Here is a 14,943-nt window from a genome sequence, read left to right on the forward strand (position 1 = left end):
GATTTACGTAGACTAAGACAGTGAAAATAAGGGGAACGCAAATTGCGTAGCGTCTACTACGCTATTTGCGTTCCCCTTATTTTCGCCGTCTTAGTCTACGTAAATCTTGACGTAGACTAACACGTGCCAAACTAAGGAACACAAATGGCAGCGGCCGTGGCCGCCGCCATTTGCGTACGTGTGTTGTTGTTGTTGGGTTTTTTTATGTCTGACGTGATAGGCTACGTAAACATTTATGTAGCCTATCATGGCTGACTGCAGGGATGCAAACGGCGGCGGCTACGGCTGCCGCCATTTGCGTCCTTCTTAGCCAGCGGCCAGATGTCTGGCTGCTGGCGGAGCCAGCCGGCGGCTCCACAGAATCCCTGCAGAGCGGAGCTGGCTGGCCAGGATTCCGGGGGGAGGGATGGAATGCCTGCAAACAGGTAAGTGACTTTCGTACATCCCTATTTTTCGTAGATATTTACGTTTTTTTTCCCCTTTCCTGAGACGTGCAGTAAATACTTTCAGCCAAAAGACTTCCTCCTCCTTGGGGCTTACCAAAACAAGGCTGCCCTAGCTGTCCCTGAGCAATGCACTCTTTTTTAAAAGCAACGCTATTTGAAAGAAAGAAGGAAAAAACCTTTTAAAATGACCATGCCGGTCTGGAGCCCTGCACTAGGTGTTATTCCCCCCTGCTAGGCTTTCCACATCCAGCCTTTTTGGTGACATGGTGAGGCTAAAATGGAGAGGAGAACCAACTCTGTGCATGTCTACTCAGAAGTAAGTCTTACTGAGTTCAATGCAACTTACTCCTACACATGTCAGCACCCCACTTGCCCCCAGCTCTACTTTGTACGTCCACATCCAGCTCATTAGCAAACCTCCTGTTAGTTATCTCACTGGGTGACTTTGGGCTGGCCTCTCACCACTACACAACACTTCTGTTATGAAACGCATGAAGAAAAAGAGACAGTATAATGGAAAGTTCTTTCTGAAGCAGTCACACTTGTACAAATGCAGCATGAAGGGAAAGATCAACAACCTTATCTTTGTTTGAATAAAAAGCAAACTCTGCACATGCTCAGGAAATGGACAAAATGAGGAATAAACATACTAGGTAATATGAAGAACTATATTCTTCCATTGTGTGTGTGTGTGTGTGGAATCTCCCTCCATCCAGCTGTTTCCTGGGGAAAAAAAAAAACCATTCACCCAAGGGCCTTCTGAGATAACTAACAGGAGGTTTGATAATGAGCTGGGTGTGGAAATACAAAGTTGAGCTGGGGGCAAGTGGGGTGCTGACATGTGTAGGAGTAAGTTGCATTGAACTCAGTTAGACTTACTTCTGAGTAGACATGCACAGAGTTGGTTCTCCTCTCCATTTTAGCCTCACAACATCACCAACAAGGCTGGATATGGAAATAGAAAGCCTAGTAGGGGGAATAATACTTTTGCAGGGCTCCAGACTGGCATGGTCGTTTTAAAAGGTTCTTTCTTTCTTTCTTTCTTTCTTTCTTTCTTTCTTTCTTTCTTTCTTTCTTTCAAACAGCATTGCTTTAAACAAAGAGTGCATTGCTCAGGCACACCTAGGGCAGCCTTGTTTTGGGAAGCCCTGAGGTGGAGGAAGTGTTTTGGCTGAAAGTAAATGGAGATGGAGGATTTCAATTGAAAAAGAACACCCACAAACAAGGCAGTGAGCACAATTCATTAAAAAAAAAAAACCTTACGTATTTATTATCGAAATATACTAACTTGTGTTTTTATTTTTATTGTGCGGATGACAAAAAAAGTGCCGCATGACTGCTGGCTCCCCAGGACCTCGTGGTGCCATTCCGCAGAGGATTCCATTGCACAGATCGAAGGGAATTCGATCCCATTTCAGTCTGTGGTGGAATTCCCTGACATCCCTAGAGGACAGAAACAAAATTCAAAGTGATCTTGATAGACTGGAGTGCTGGGCAGAAAACAACAGAATGACATTTAATAGGGATAAATGCCAAGTTCTGCACCTAGGAAACAGAAACCAAATGCACAGTTACAAGATGGGGGATACATGGATCAACAACACTACAAGTGAGAAGGATCTTGGAATTGTTGTCAATCACAAGCTGAATATCAGCCAACAAGGTGATGTGGCTGCAAAACAGGCTAATGCTATTTGGGATGCATTAATAGAAGCATAGCTTCCAAATCCCAGGAAGTACTAGTTCCCCTCTACTCATCACTGGTCAGGCCTCATGTGGAGTACTGTGTCCAGTACTGGGCACCACACTTTAAAAAGGATGCAGACAAACTGGAGAGGGTTCAGAGGAGGTTAACAAAGATGATCAGGGGACTGGAAACAAAGCCCTATGAGGAGAGACTGAAATAACTTGGCATGTTTAGCCTTGTGAAGAGAAGACTGAGGGGAGATATGATAGCGCTTTTCAAGTACTTGAAAGGTTGTCACAGAGAGGAAAGCCAGGATCTCTTCTCCATCATCCCAGAGTGCAGGACACAGAATAATGGGCTCAAGTTACAGGAAGCCAAATTCTGGCTGAACATTAGGAAAAACATCCTCACTGTTGGAGCAATACGACAATGGAAGCAATTCCCTAGGGCGGTGGTGGGCTCCCCCACACTGGAAGCATTCAAGACGAGGCTGGACAGCCACCTGTCAGGGATGCTCTGACTTGGATTCCTGCATTGACCAGGGGGTTGGCCTCGATGGCCTTGTAGGCCCCTTCCAACCCTACTATTCTATGATTCTATGATTCAGGAAAATGTGAGCTCACTAATGTTCTCTAAATTCCACCTCAAAGCTCATTCTGACTCAAGTCCATATCAGATTGTGAGCTTTGTTTTTTGTGTTTTTTTACATGAAAATCTGTGTATTTTCCTGCATATTTTCCCCAAAATGGCAGCACCAACTGTGCACAACTTTGAAATGTACACATCCTGCTTCCATTGATTAAAGTATATTTGTGCGCATTTTCAAATTATGTGCTTTTCATGCACATTTTTTCAAATCTACTCATGCTGTCTAACACATTTTTGGGTGGATGGGTGGTCCATGAATTACAGCGTAAGCTTGAAAATGTCCGGACTTCAACCAGACTGTGCCTGAGACAATGTTCAGTCCAGAAGCTGTGATTTGCATAAATCCTGACCTGATCTCAAAGTTTTGGATGAACTAAACTTAAAACTCAAGAAATACTGAAAATTCATGACAATCTGAACTTAAGATTGGGAAAAATGAGAAAAGGAGATGAATTGAAATGGACAGATTTGTCCATCCCTAATCAGGCTCCACCCCTGAGGCACCAGGGATACCCTTCCTCTGTTTGGTCAGGTGCTGTTCCCTGACCTCCACACCATTCCACCAGGCTCCAGTCCCTGACATGTTTTCAGCCACCCCTTAGCTCCTAAGCCCCACCCCTCCAGCCTCTGTGACTCCACTGAGCTAGCAACCATACCCTGATCTAGTACACAAAATTCATGGACTGAAGCAGGCTTTTGTACACAGCTGAAGAAGGTGAAAAATATCTTGGTGTGTTTCTATAATCACATGGAGATTGTCATCCAAGCCCCGCTGAACCGTCTGGGTCTTTTGATGCTGGTGTCTTACTTGTTGCACACTCCTAGTTGTGCATGACTAGAGATGAATCAGAGCCAGGAAGTATATCCAGAGACTTCCTTTTCCAGGGTGAACAAAGTACAAAGGAGATCGGAGACTGTCAGCAACCCCCTTCTCACACACCCCTATTGCATTACGGGGAGTTGTGTGTGGAATGGGGCTGTGGGGCTGCTTTTCTGGCATAGCTCCTGAGGTTGTGAAGCACTACTGCACCACCATTTATTAGTGGGGATGGCACGGGTGCCCGATTCCATCCGGGAATCTGCAGGAACCCGCTCACCACCTGCACCACTGAGCTCCGCTCGCTGAACCGCTGCCCCACTTGCCCCCTGCCCGCACTCACCCGGGCTGCCTCGTCAAGCTCTGCTATCCACTCACAAAGATGTGCATTTGTGAAAATGTGCATTTTCACGCATATGCAAATATGCACATTCACAAAAATGTGCATTTTAACGCATATGCAAAGAGGCACATTCTTGCAATCACCATTTTATTTTTCAAAAAATAATAGCCACGAGGCTTGACAAGGCTGCCTGGGTGACTGCGGGATGCCCAACAAGCATAGGAGGGGCTCAATTGTGGTCCAGGGACCAGCAAACAGGGGCAGGTGCTGGGCAGGTGCTTGGATAACCTGGACGGGGGTGGATTCGCACATCCCTATCTGTTAATATGGACATCAGCAATGGAAAGACTATGTGTGTAGATCTTTACATGCATCAGTTTTCCACAAGTTTAGGAACCTTGACTGATAGGAGTTCAGGAAGATGGGGAAATATTCTATGCATAGGCTTTCCCTTGTGGACATCCATGCCTAATGCATGAGATCATGGCAGAGACAGTGGTACTGCACAAGAGTACACTCTAGAGCACAACTATCACTTGCTGGTGATCGCAGATTGTAAGGGAGGTTTGGTAGTGGTGGGCCAGCTGTTTCACATGGAAACTTGTTCACCATTAGTTATCTTTCCACTGAGGCACCTTTCCATGGAATCTGAAATGTCCAACGAAAACACACTGAAAACCACTTGTATAAGATTCATTCATTCATGCATTCATGCATTCATGCATTCATTCATTCATTCAAAATATTTCTTGGCCATCTTTCAGGGCAGAAGCCCTCCCAAGACAGCTTACAGCAATAACATACATAAAAACAGTTAAAATATTAAAAGTGATAAAAAATTAAAAACAATAAAAACAATAAAAGCCATCAACCAATATCGATGTTAAAAGCAGCAGCAGCAACAATAGCAGTCATATCACAAGAAGGCCAAGGCAAAATAATACGTTTTCAAGGTCTTCTTAAAAGTCTGCAATGGCAGAGCATGGCAGACCTCCGATGGCAGCTTGTTCCAAAGGTGTGGGGCCACTGCAGAGAAGGCTCTCTCATGTGTGATCACCCACCTGACTGCTCTCACAGGTGGGCAAATGAGAAGAGCCTCTCTTTCTGATCTTAAAGTGCAGGCAGGCTGATATGGGTGAAGGTGGTCCTTCAAATAACTTGGTCCCAAACCATTTCAGTCTTTAAAGGTCAAAACCAGCACTTTGAGCTGGGCTTGGAAATGCACCGATCACTGAAATCTGGAGGATTCAAGCAAAAAACAAGGCTACACACTACAGACAGAGATAAATGTTAATTACACTGTGAATAAGAGACAAGTTGCAAATGTTCTTTCAGGGAAGGTGAATCATGTTCCAGACCCAGCAGCACTAAATACTCTTATCTTAATAGTATATTGTGCTAAAGCCTGCCTTCAGGAAATGCAATGTTGTCTTCATAAATAAGCCATGCTCTCACCAAGAGCGGGGTTACAGGTCAGGATGGCATCAATGCAGACATACCATCCCTAATGCTTCCCTCTGGTCTTCTTTTTTCAGGCACAAAGAGCAGAAAATCAATGTATATGAGAATTGCACTAAGCTCACTACACATTCGCACTGCAAGACAGCACCTCCTGAGATTAAGAAAATAACATGGCACATTAGGGGGTGGGGGGAGTGAAGAAATTGGGAGGCAAGCTGCTATTTTTCATTATCATCCTAAGCACTTTGACGACTTGGAAAGGACAGGCTCTGCCTCTGTACAAAAGTGTCTTTTGTTAGAGAAAGAGAAAGGAGATTGATTTTCTTTCTCAAAGCTAAATGGAGAACAACAGTGCATAAAGAAAGCGACCCTAATAAGTGCCATCCTGGATAATTTGCAAGCAATCAGGAGTGCCTGCTACCATTCCTATATGATCTGGATGAGGTATGTATCATTCTGTTCCTTTGAGTATGTTAAAACCAAGGTAGTTAAAAAGCCATTCAAAGTTGTGAAGTGCATCTTCTACTAATCCCATAAGATCAAGTGGCTGAGAGTCTTCCCAAGGGGATCAGGGCCTTTGTACACGTTATATAATAAGAAACACAGATTTATCACTTGAGTATCTATGCAAGCAAAGGCAACCAACCAATCCTGGCTCTCAGACAAGCATGTCTGAATTATGAATATGTTTTCAGACACCCGTTTGCTGCATTCACAGGGTGATGGAACTAGCTCTGGGTGAAAGTTTTAGCCCAGCCCAATGTGATGCTTCAGGAGTGGGGCAAAGTGAAAACACCATTCAAAGATTGCATTCATCATCATTGGTGTGTGTGTGTGTGTGTGTGTGTGTGTGTGTTTGAATTTCTAAAATATGCATGGCTTTACCTTATGAGGTTGCTAAGGGGTACCCCCCCCAAAAAAAAATGCCACTGGGGATGTCACTACATTGTCGCATTGTACTAAGGTGGATTTTGTCCATGAACATGGCTGGAGCATCTGTGCCATTACTTAATTTTTGCATGAAAACAAGCAAGCAAGAAAAAACCTTTACCCTCTATGTAAGGCAAATTCAGTGGGGGAATAGAAATCCATTGCCCGCTGACTGAAATGGATACATATGCTATTTGCAAAGGGGAGAAATGGTCTAATGAAAATGCATGAGGGATTTTCAGCACAAGTTTACGTGAAAACACGTGTAACAAAAATCACACATGGGGAAAGGTAACAATGTTTGGAGCAATTTTAGTTTTAAAAAGTAATGAACACATAATGGAAGATACTATAGAGATGCATACAATACAGTAGAGAAAGTGGATAGTGAGAAATGGTCTCCTCTTTCATGGCCATTAGCGAGCAGGGATGCTTGAGGAATTCAGTTTTTGTGAATTCCGAGACAAACTGACCTGCTCTGCACTTAATGTGGAGACTGGAACCTGTTATCCTCTGGATTTCACACTACTTTGAGTTTTGTGATGCAGCTCTTGGCTCAAAGAAATATATCAAAAAGTATATAAAATACATATTGTAGGATAAAATACATTTAGAAATGAATACTTTGGAAGGAAATAAATGTAGAAATGCATATTTTGTGAGACAATAGGTGAAAAATATGTCAGTAGGTATTTAAATATGAATGTCCATGCTTTTTTTCTTTTTTTTTTATTCACTGATTTATGTGGAAATGGGATGGAACAGGGATGTGAATGATAACGTATGAAACGGTCATATAGGCCAGAAATAGACTGATTCACCAACCCTGTTGGGAGTATATTCAGAACAGACAATGGAAAGTTATTCTTTACCCAGCGCATAATTAACTTAGAGAACGCTCTGAAGTGAAATAACAGGAAATGGTGACAACATGAAAAGGAGGACTAGTTCATCCTAGACATGCGGGATAAATTTGTTCAGTTTGTATTTTGATACAAACTTACATAATTTCGCACTTTTGAACATCTATGCCAACTGAAACTCAGATGGTTCTTCAAAATTCGCCCTTCTCAGGATTTTGCGATGGAGCTCTCAAATTAAAAGAATGAGTATAAAAACGCATCTTATTAGAAAAAAAATACTGTTAAAAAAATGCACAGCATTAGGAATATGCCCCCCCCAAAAGTATATTAGGCAACAATGCATAAAAAAATCATGAATGAGGAGAAATGTGCAAAAAAATACTTTAAAGAAAATCTCCACGTTTGAGGTGAACTTAACTTAAGCCCAGCCCCAAATTCAAAGTGTCTTACAACAAAATCAGCAATGTAACAATTAGAAACACCATTCCAATTTATAGCACAACAAAACTAGGGATGGGTGAATTAGGGATGTCGCAGGTGTCCTAGCGAGAAATCACCGGCTCAGCCCCCCAGACACCAGTCCACAGATCCCCGTGCTTGCCCGACTCAGCACACTCAGCAAGCAGGGGCACACGGCTGGTGGGGAACCGGTGACCAGCATGAAACCCAGACCACAGTGAGTTCACCCATCCCTAGGGTGAATCTGTGCATTTTGCTTTCACTCTGAAAAATTCAGATTATATGAATTTCTCATCATTCCTTCAGCACAACAAAGCTATGTTTAGGGAATAATAATGCCCTCAGTAAAATGAATTATTTTGAAAGGGGCAGGAGATCAACCTATACGCAGGCCTGGCATCAGCACCTGCCACTGTAGGGCAGCTGCCAGGGTTCCAGTGCCCCCGAAGGGCCCACCAGTGCTTACATTTGCCCTGGACCTTCCACACTGGGCAACTGGATCCATGGACCACCATTTTAATTTTCTGCAATACATGAGAGTGGCACTATGTTGGGCTAGCTTGCTAGAGGAGGGAGCTTCTTGCTAGGCCGATTATGTGTTTTATTAGTGTACACCAACTTCAGAGGGCTTCTGCCCTGAAAGGCAAACAATAACTGTTTTAAATACATACATACATACATACATGCTCTCTGCTGTGCTTCATCACCACCACTGTGGATAAGAATTACACCTACCAGCAAAACAGCTGGCAGAACCAACAAGCTTCCATCTGGTTCTATCACGGCATGGACTCTGGCTTGGCAGCTTAGTCCGATAATTTCTAAAGCCAGAGGAGGCTGGTGGCTCCAATTGTAGTGGGGTTTCAGTCCGAACCATCCAGAGCTCAAAATGAGCTATCCAAGGTGTTGAACCCTATTTTAGGGATAGGGTTCAGCAGCTTGGGTAGCTCATTTAGAGTTCTGGCTGGTTTGGACTAAAACCCAAAATTGAGTTACAGCTCCACTGAAATCAGAGCCACCAGTCTCCACCAGCTAAGACTCATACTGAATTCTGAAAGGCTCTCCCTCTTATCTCTTAGCTGATTCCCAGTTGCCTCCAGTCAGCCAGCCCTGACACCCACTGGAAAAAAAAAATACATCACTTAATTCTACAAGATTAAATGAGTCCAGATATCCCACAGCAACTGATTCGATCAGGAGTCCCTGCCAGGAAGAAAATGACTTTTCATGCACTGCTGAATGAACAGCAAGGTGTCTGCCAGTGTCTGAAACCTGAGTGATTGTTATTGTTCTTCTTGGCTGAAGATAAGAGGCCTGCTGGGCTGCTTACAGTCACTGTCTTTTTTGGAAGATCTGGGTTTGGGAAACGAGAGGGTGCAAAGATTCTCAAATTCCATCCAAAGAAAAGAACTATAGACATTGAAAGATTATCTCCATTTCGGTGCCACCACCCAGAAGACCAAACAAAGAAGAAAAGCCCTTTCAAGTTACCCCCCCACACACACTCCCTGCCACATCTCCATAATACCTGCCAAATGTGTTTGAGATAGGGATGGCAGAGAATTCCTCCATGGACTCAAATGAGGCTAGATTCCAAAGAATCTGACCTCCAGATTCCATGGCAGAATGGCACCACTTACCTCCAGCTCTGGAGGTTTTTGTGTGGAGCAACTCTCCACTTTGTGTGGAGCAACTTTGTGTGGAGCAACTCTATACAAGGTGATGTGCTAATGGCGGCTGCCATTAGCTTATCACTGGGAAAAATACAGACACAAATGACGTATTGTACACCACTTGCGGCCAAAAAGCACTGAGTTTGACCTAACTGCAGCCATAAACGGCTGCAGTTAGGTCAAAGTCAGTGCTTTATGGCCACAAGTGGAGTACAATATGCTGTTTACATCTTTATATTTTTGTGCAATAGGCTAGCCTATTGCAAGAAAAAATACAGACGTGAATAGCATATTGGACGCTACTTGCAGCCGTAAAGCACTGACTTTGACCTAATTACAGCTGTTTATGGCTGTATTTAGGTCAAAACAAGTGCTTTATGGCTGCAAGTGGCGTACAATATGCCATTTGTATCTGTATTTGTCCCAGCGATAGGCTAATGGCAGCCGCCATTAGCGTGTCACCTTGTATAGGGAGCCAGAGAGCCGCTCTGCTAATTGTCCTGGACGTGGAGCAGCTCCGGAGAATTTCAAGGGGCCCTGAGTGGCATGGATGGCCCCTCTACACCCCCCCGACCAGAAAGTGTGGGGTTCGTACATTACTAGTTTGAGGGTATGCTTTCCTTTGAAAATGCGTATCTCAGTAATTGAAACCTACAGACCTGATCCAAATCCCTATGAAGCCAATGGAGAAGGTCCCAGCGTCAAGCAGCACTGACATTGTGTAAAAAAGGTAAAAGCCATGGCCCAGCAGAGCCAAATGCATCCACACACTATAACAGTATGTATGATGTGGAGAAAGTGGAAAGAGAGAGAGAGAGAAAGAGAGAGAGATGTTTTTCTCCTTCTCATAATAGTAGAACTCAGGCTTATCCAATGACATTGATGGACAGTAGATTCATACCACGCAAGACAACAGAGAACTTTGTGGTTGGCTGGTTGGTTGGTTGATTTACTAGATTCTTCACACAATAAATAAACACTTTATGGAAATAATTGCTGGGATATGCAGTGATAACCATTAGCGTAGAAGGCTTAAATCAGGGGTGTTGGACCTCTTTCAGTCTGAGGACTAGGGGTGGACGAAAGTCCCTTACCTTTCCTCGAAGGACGTTCGCGGTGGGGGGGGAGGCGCTTCGCTGCTCCCCCCGCGAAGTTCAGGCCGGGGGGGAGGCTTCCCGCCTCGCCCCGGCCGAAATTCAGGCCAGGGGGGAGGCTTCCCGCCTCACCCCAGCCGAAATTCAGGCCGGGAGGAGGCTTCCTGCCTCGCCCGGCCGCGAATGCGAAAGTTTTTTTTTTAAAACGCCCCCTGATAGGCTACGTGACGATTCACGTAGCCTATCACAGCTAGATCTGCAAAGTCAGCCGTGATAGGCTACGTCAATCGTCATGTAGCCTATCACGGGTGACTTTAAAAAAAAAAAAGCGCGTACGCTAATGGCGGCCCGCATAGGGAGCCGCCATTCACGTTCCTTATTTAGTCGCTGTAGTCTACGTAAATGTTTACGTAGACTACAGCGACCAAATAAGGAACGGGAATGGCGGCTCCCTATGGGGGCCGCCATTATCCGTACACACTTTTTTTTTTTTTTTTAAGTCACCCGTGATAGGCTACGTGACGATTGACGTAGCCTATCACGGCTGACTTTGCAAATCTAGCCGTGATAGGCTACGTTAATCGTTACGTAGCCTATCAGGGGGCATTTTTTTTTTCTTTTATTTCAATGGCGGTGGCGGCGGCAGCCGGTCGAAAGACCGGCTGCTGCTCCCGCCCCGCTCGAACACCCACCGAACCGCCGGCCGGACCCGCCGCCGGGAGGGACATTCGGCGAAGGTAAGTCCCGTCCTGGGGGGGGCGCGGGGGGCGGGGGGGTTTGGAGGATTTCTCCCCGAAACTTGTTCGGGGGGCCGAACACGTTGGCGCTCGGACCCCCGAAGTTTCGGGGAGAAATTCTCCGCCAACCCTACTGAGGACTGAATTCAGTTTCAGGGAAGCTTCTGGGGGCCACATTGCAGTGGTGGTGGTGGGTGGGTGCTGAATGCAAAGGGGGAGGTGTCAGGCTTCCCGATCTCCCCAGTGCACACGCTCAGGCAATCTGACACTGGACACCAAGTCAGTGAGATTTCTTTATTGCAGGACATCCCCCAGCAAAAGCTTAATGGTTTCTCTCTTCAGAAGTCATATAGCTGATGGTCAGTTCCTTATTTTGTGTTATAGGCTCTATGTAATTCTAGTACAGCCCACAGCTAAACACTACTACCATGACTGAGATCCTCATCAACGTGGTTTCCCTGTTGCCATCTCCATGGTTCTGAACACAAGGGAAGGGACTCTGGATTCCTGGCGTACCTAATTCAGGAAATCCTTACACGGGGTCCAAACCCTGGACAAGGAATGGGAATGATTGCTGGAATGACCCATCAGGCCATCAAGGGATAAATTCTTGAAGCCTAAACAAAACCACACCCATAGAGAGTCCAACTTTGAATCTTTTGTTGATAACTCCAGGCTACATGGCCGAGGCCTATCAAGATCAAGGGAAGGGTAAACCCAGACATGCAAGGAGTTCACATCTGGAGGGCACCAGGTTGGTGCCAAAGGCAAGAAGGCTGGGGTCAAAATCTTCAAGCTCTTACTGCCAGTAACAAAGCCTTAGGAGAGGCAGTTCGATCTTTTAGAATGGGGGGGGGTGTGCAAAATCCAGGAAACCCCCGAACAATTGGCAGTCAGGGAAAGGGTAAGGGGGTGGCCAATTTGCAGATCCTGGAGGGCTGGACTGGGACCCCAGATGGGCCAGGTTTGGAAGGAAGCCCTCCCCTTCCCCCCAGCATGAGGCTGGCTTAAGGGGATAAGACAAATCCACAGAGATATGGGATGTCCATCCTCATAGACCATATGCCACTGAATACAGTTACTGGAGAGCAAGGTTGTAGGCTATTGCCTTCAAGAAAACACAGGGTCCTCCCATGAAACTGATTAGCAATAGATTCAGGGCTGACAAAGGGAAGGACTTTCCCATGCAACACACTCACAACTTGGGGAATACGCCGCCATAAGATGGGGTGATCGACAATACCTCAGATCACTTTAAAAGGAGACCAGGACACTTTGTGGAGGAGGAGGTTCTCCATGATCCAAGGAAGCATATCAGTTGCTGGTGATCAACAGTGGGGTAGGACTGTTTTCATCATGCCTTGCATGCGGGTTCCAGAAAGCATCTGTTTGGCCTCTATGGGAAGCTGGAGATCCTGGACTAGATGGACCTCCGGTCCAGTATAGCAGGAGTCTGCTTATATTCTTAAGAGACAGCACAGAAACACTCAGGACTTCCTTGCAGGTAGGGATGTACGAAAGTCACTTACCTTTAACGAAATTTGATTTGCGGTGGGGGGGAGGCACTCCGTCCCTCCCCCCGAAATTCTGGCGGGAGGAAGCGCTCCATCCCTCCACCCCCGAATCCTGGCTGGCTGGGCTGCAAATGGTGGCTGCGTCCCTGCAGTCAGCCATGATAGGCTAAGTAAATGTTTATGTAGCCTATCACGGCTGAGTAAAAAAAAAGCGCGTACGCAATTGGCGGCACCCATGGGCACCGCCATTTGCATTCCTTATTTGGGCACGTGTAGTCTAACATTTACGTAGACTATGGCGAAAATAAGGGCAACGCAAATAGCGTTGCACTTATTTTGGCCGTAGTCTACATAAATGTTTACGTAGACTACACGTGCCCAAATAAGGAAAGCCAATGGCGGCGCCCATGGGCACTGCCATTTGCATACGTGCTTTCCCCCCCCCCCAAAGCCAGCCGTGATAGGCTATGTAAGGATTTACATAACCTATCACGGTGTTCTTTGAAAATCTAGCCGTGATAGGCTACTTAAATCTTTACGTAGCCTATCACGTTTGTTGTTGTTGTTGTTGTTTTTTACTTGGAAATGGTGGCAGCAGCGGCCGGTCGGAAGACCGGCTGCCGCCGCCAAACTGCCGCCGAACCGCCACCGGGAACCGCCAGCGCCAGGGACATTCGCCAAAGGTAAGTCCCATTCCGGGGGGGGGGGGTGTTGGAGAATTTCTCCACCAATTTTGGGGGGCCGAATGCATTGGCATTCGGCCTGCCGGAGATTCGTGGAGAAATTCTCCGACATCCCTAGATAGGCTACATAAACATTTACATAGCCTGTCACGGTATTTTTTAAAAATCTAGCCGTGATAGGCTACGTAAATCTTTATGTAGCCTATCATGTTTTTTTGTTGTTGTTGTTGTTTTTTTTACTGGAAATGGCGTAAGTAAGTAAGTTTTTTACTTGGAAATGGAGGCGGCAGCGGCCGGTCAGAAGACCGGCTGCCGCCGCACCACTGCTGGAGCCGCCACCGCCAGGAGGATTCGCCCAAGGTAAGTCTCATCCCGGGGGGGTGGGGGGCAGACCGTTTCGCCACCAATTGCAGGGGGCCGAATGCACTGGCATTCGGTCCCCCTGAGATTCATGGCGAAATTCTCTGATATCCCTACTTGCATGGTTTGGAGCAGAAGCATGATGGCACAAATGGTGAAGATTGGATAGATCAAAAGTACATCATCAAACCCATTTCAGTCTGTTTGAGTATCTCATTCAGAAACTATCTATTTTCCCCCCCCTCGAAAACCAGATGGATATTCGAGTTTTCCCCATAGCCACACCCAGAGACAGCCCCCTTTTTAGTAGGGATGTACGAAAGTCACTTACCTGGTCCCGCAGCTTGCTTCGCGGTGGGGGGGAGGCGCTTCGGTTCTCCCCTCAAAGTTCAGGCCAGGGGGGGAGGCGCCCCACCTCGCCTGGCCGAAATTCAGGCTAGGGAGAATCGCCCCGTCTCCCCGGCCGCGAAATAAAAAGGTGAATGTAAAAACACACACACACACACTGTGATAGGCTACGTAACGATTTACGTAGCCTATCACGGCTAGATTTCCAAACTCAGCCGTGATAGGCTACGTAAATCGTTACATAGCCTATCACGGGTGACATTGAAAAAAAAAAAAGGACGTACTTTTTTGGTAAAAAAAAAAAGCGTTCCTTATTTGGGCCTGGGTAGTCTACGTAAAGATTTACATAGACTACGGCGAAAATAAGGGCAACGCAAATAGATTTCCAAAATCAGCCGTGATAACATACAGAAATCGTTATGTAGCCTATCACGGGTGACTTTGGGGGGGAAAAAAAAGCGCATACTTTTTTGGTTAAAAAAAAAAAAAGTGTTCCTTATTTGGGCCCGGGTAGTCTACGTAAAGATTTACGTAGACTACGGCGAAAATAAGGGCAACGCAAATAGCATTGCCCTTATCTTCGCCGTAGTCTACGTAAATCTTTACGTAGACTACCCGGGCCCAAATAAGGAATGCAAATGGCGGCGCCCATGGGCGACGCCATTTGCATACATGCTTTTTTTTTTTTTCAAAGTCATCCGTGATAGGCTACGTAACGATTTACGTAGCCTATCACGGTTGACTTTGGAAATCTAGCCGTGATAGGCTACGTAAATCGTTACGTAGCCTATCATGTGTGTGTGTTGTTGGTTTTTACATTCACTTTGTAATGGCGGCGGCGGCAGCCGGTCGGAAGACTAGCCGCCGCCCCCGCCCCCAC

The sequence above is a fragment of the Heloderma suspectum genome, chromosome 5 (assembly GCF_057233095.1).
Source record: "Heloderma suspectum isolate Gila_16-S chromosome 5, 16-S_ref, whole genome shotgun sequence".
NCBI classification, from domain to species: domain Eukaryota; kingdom Metazoa; phylum Chordata; class Lepidosauria; order Squamata; family Helodermatidae; genus Heloderma; species Heloderma suspectum.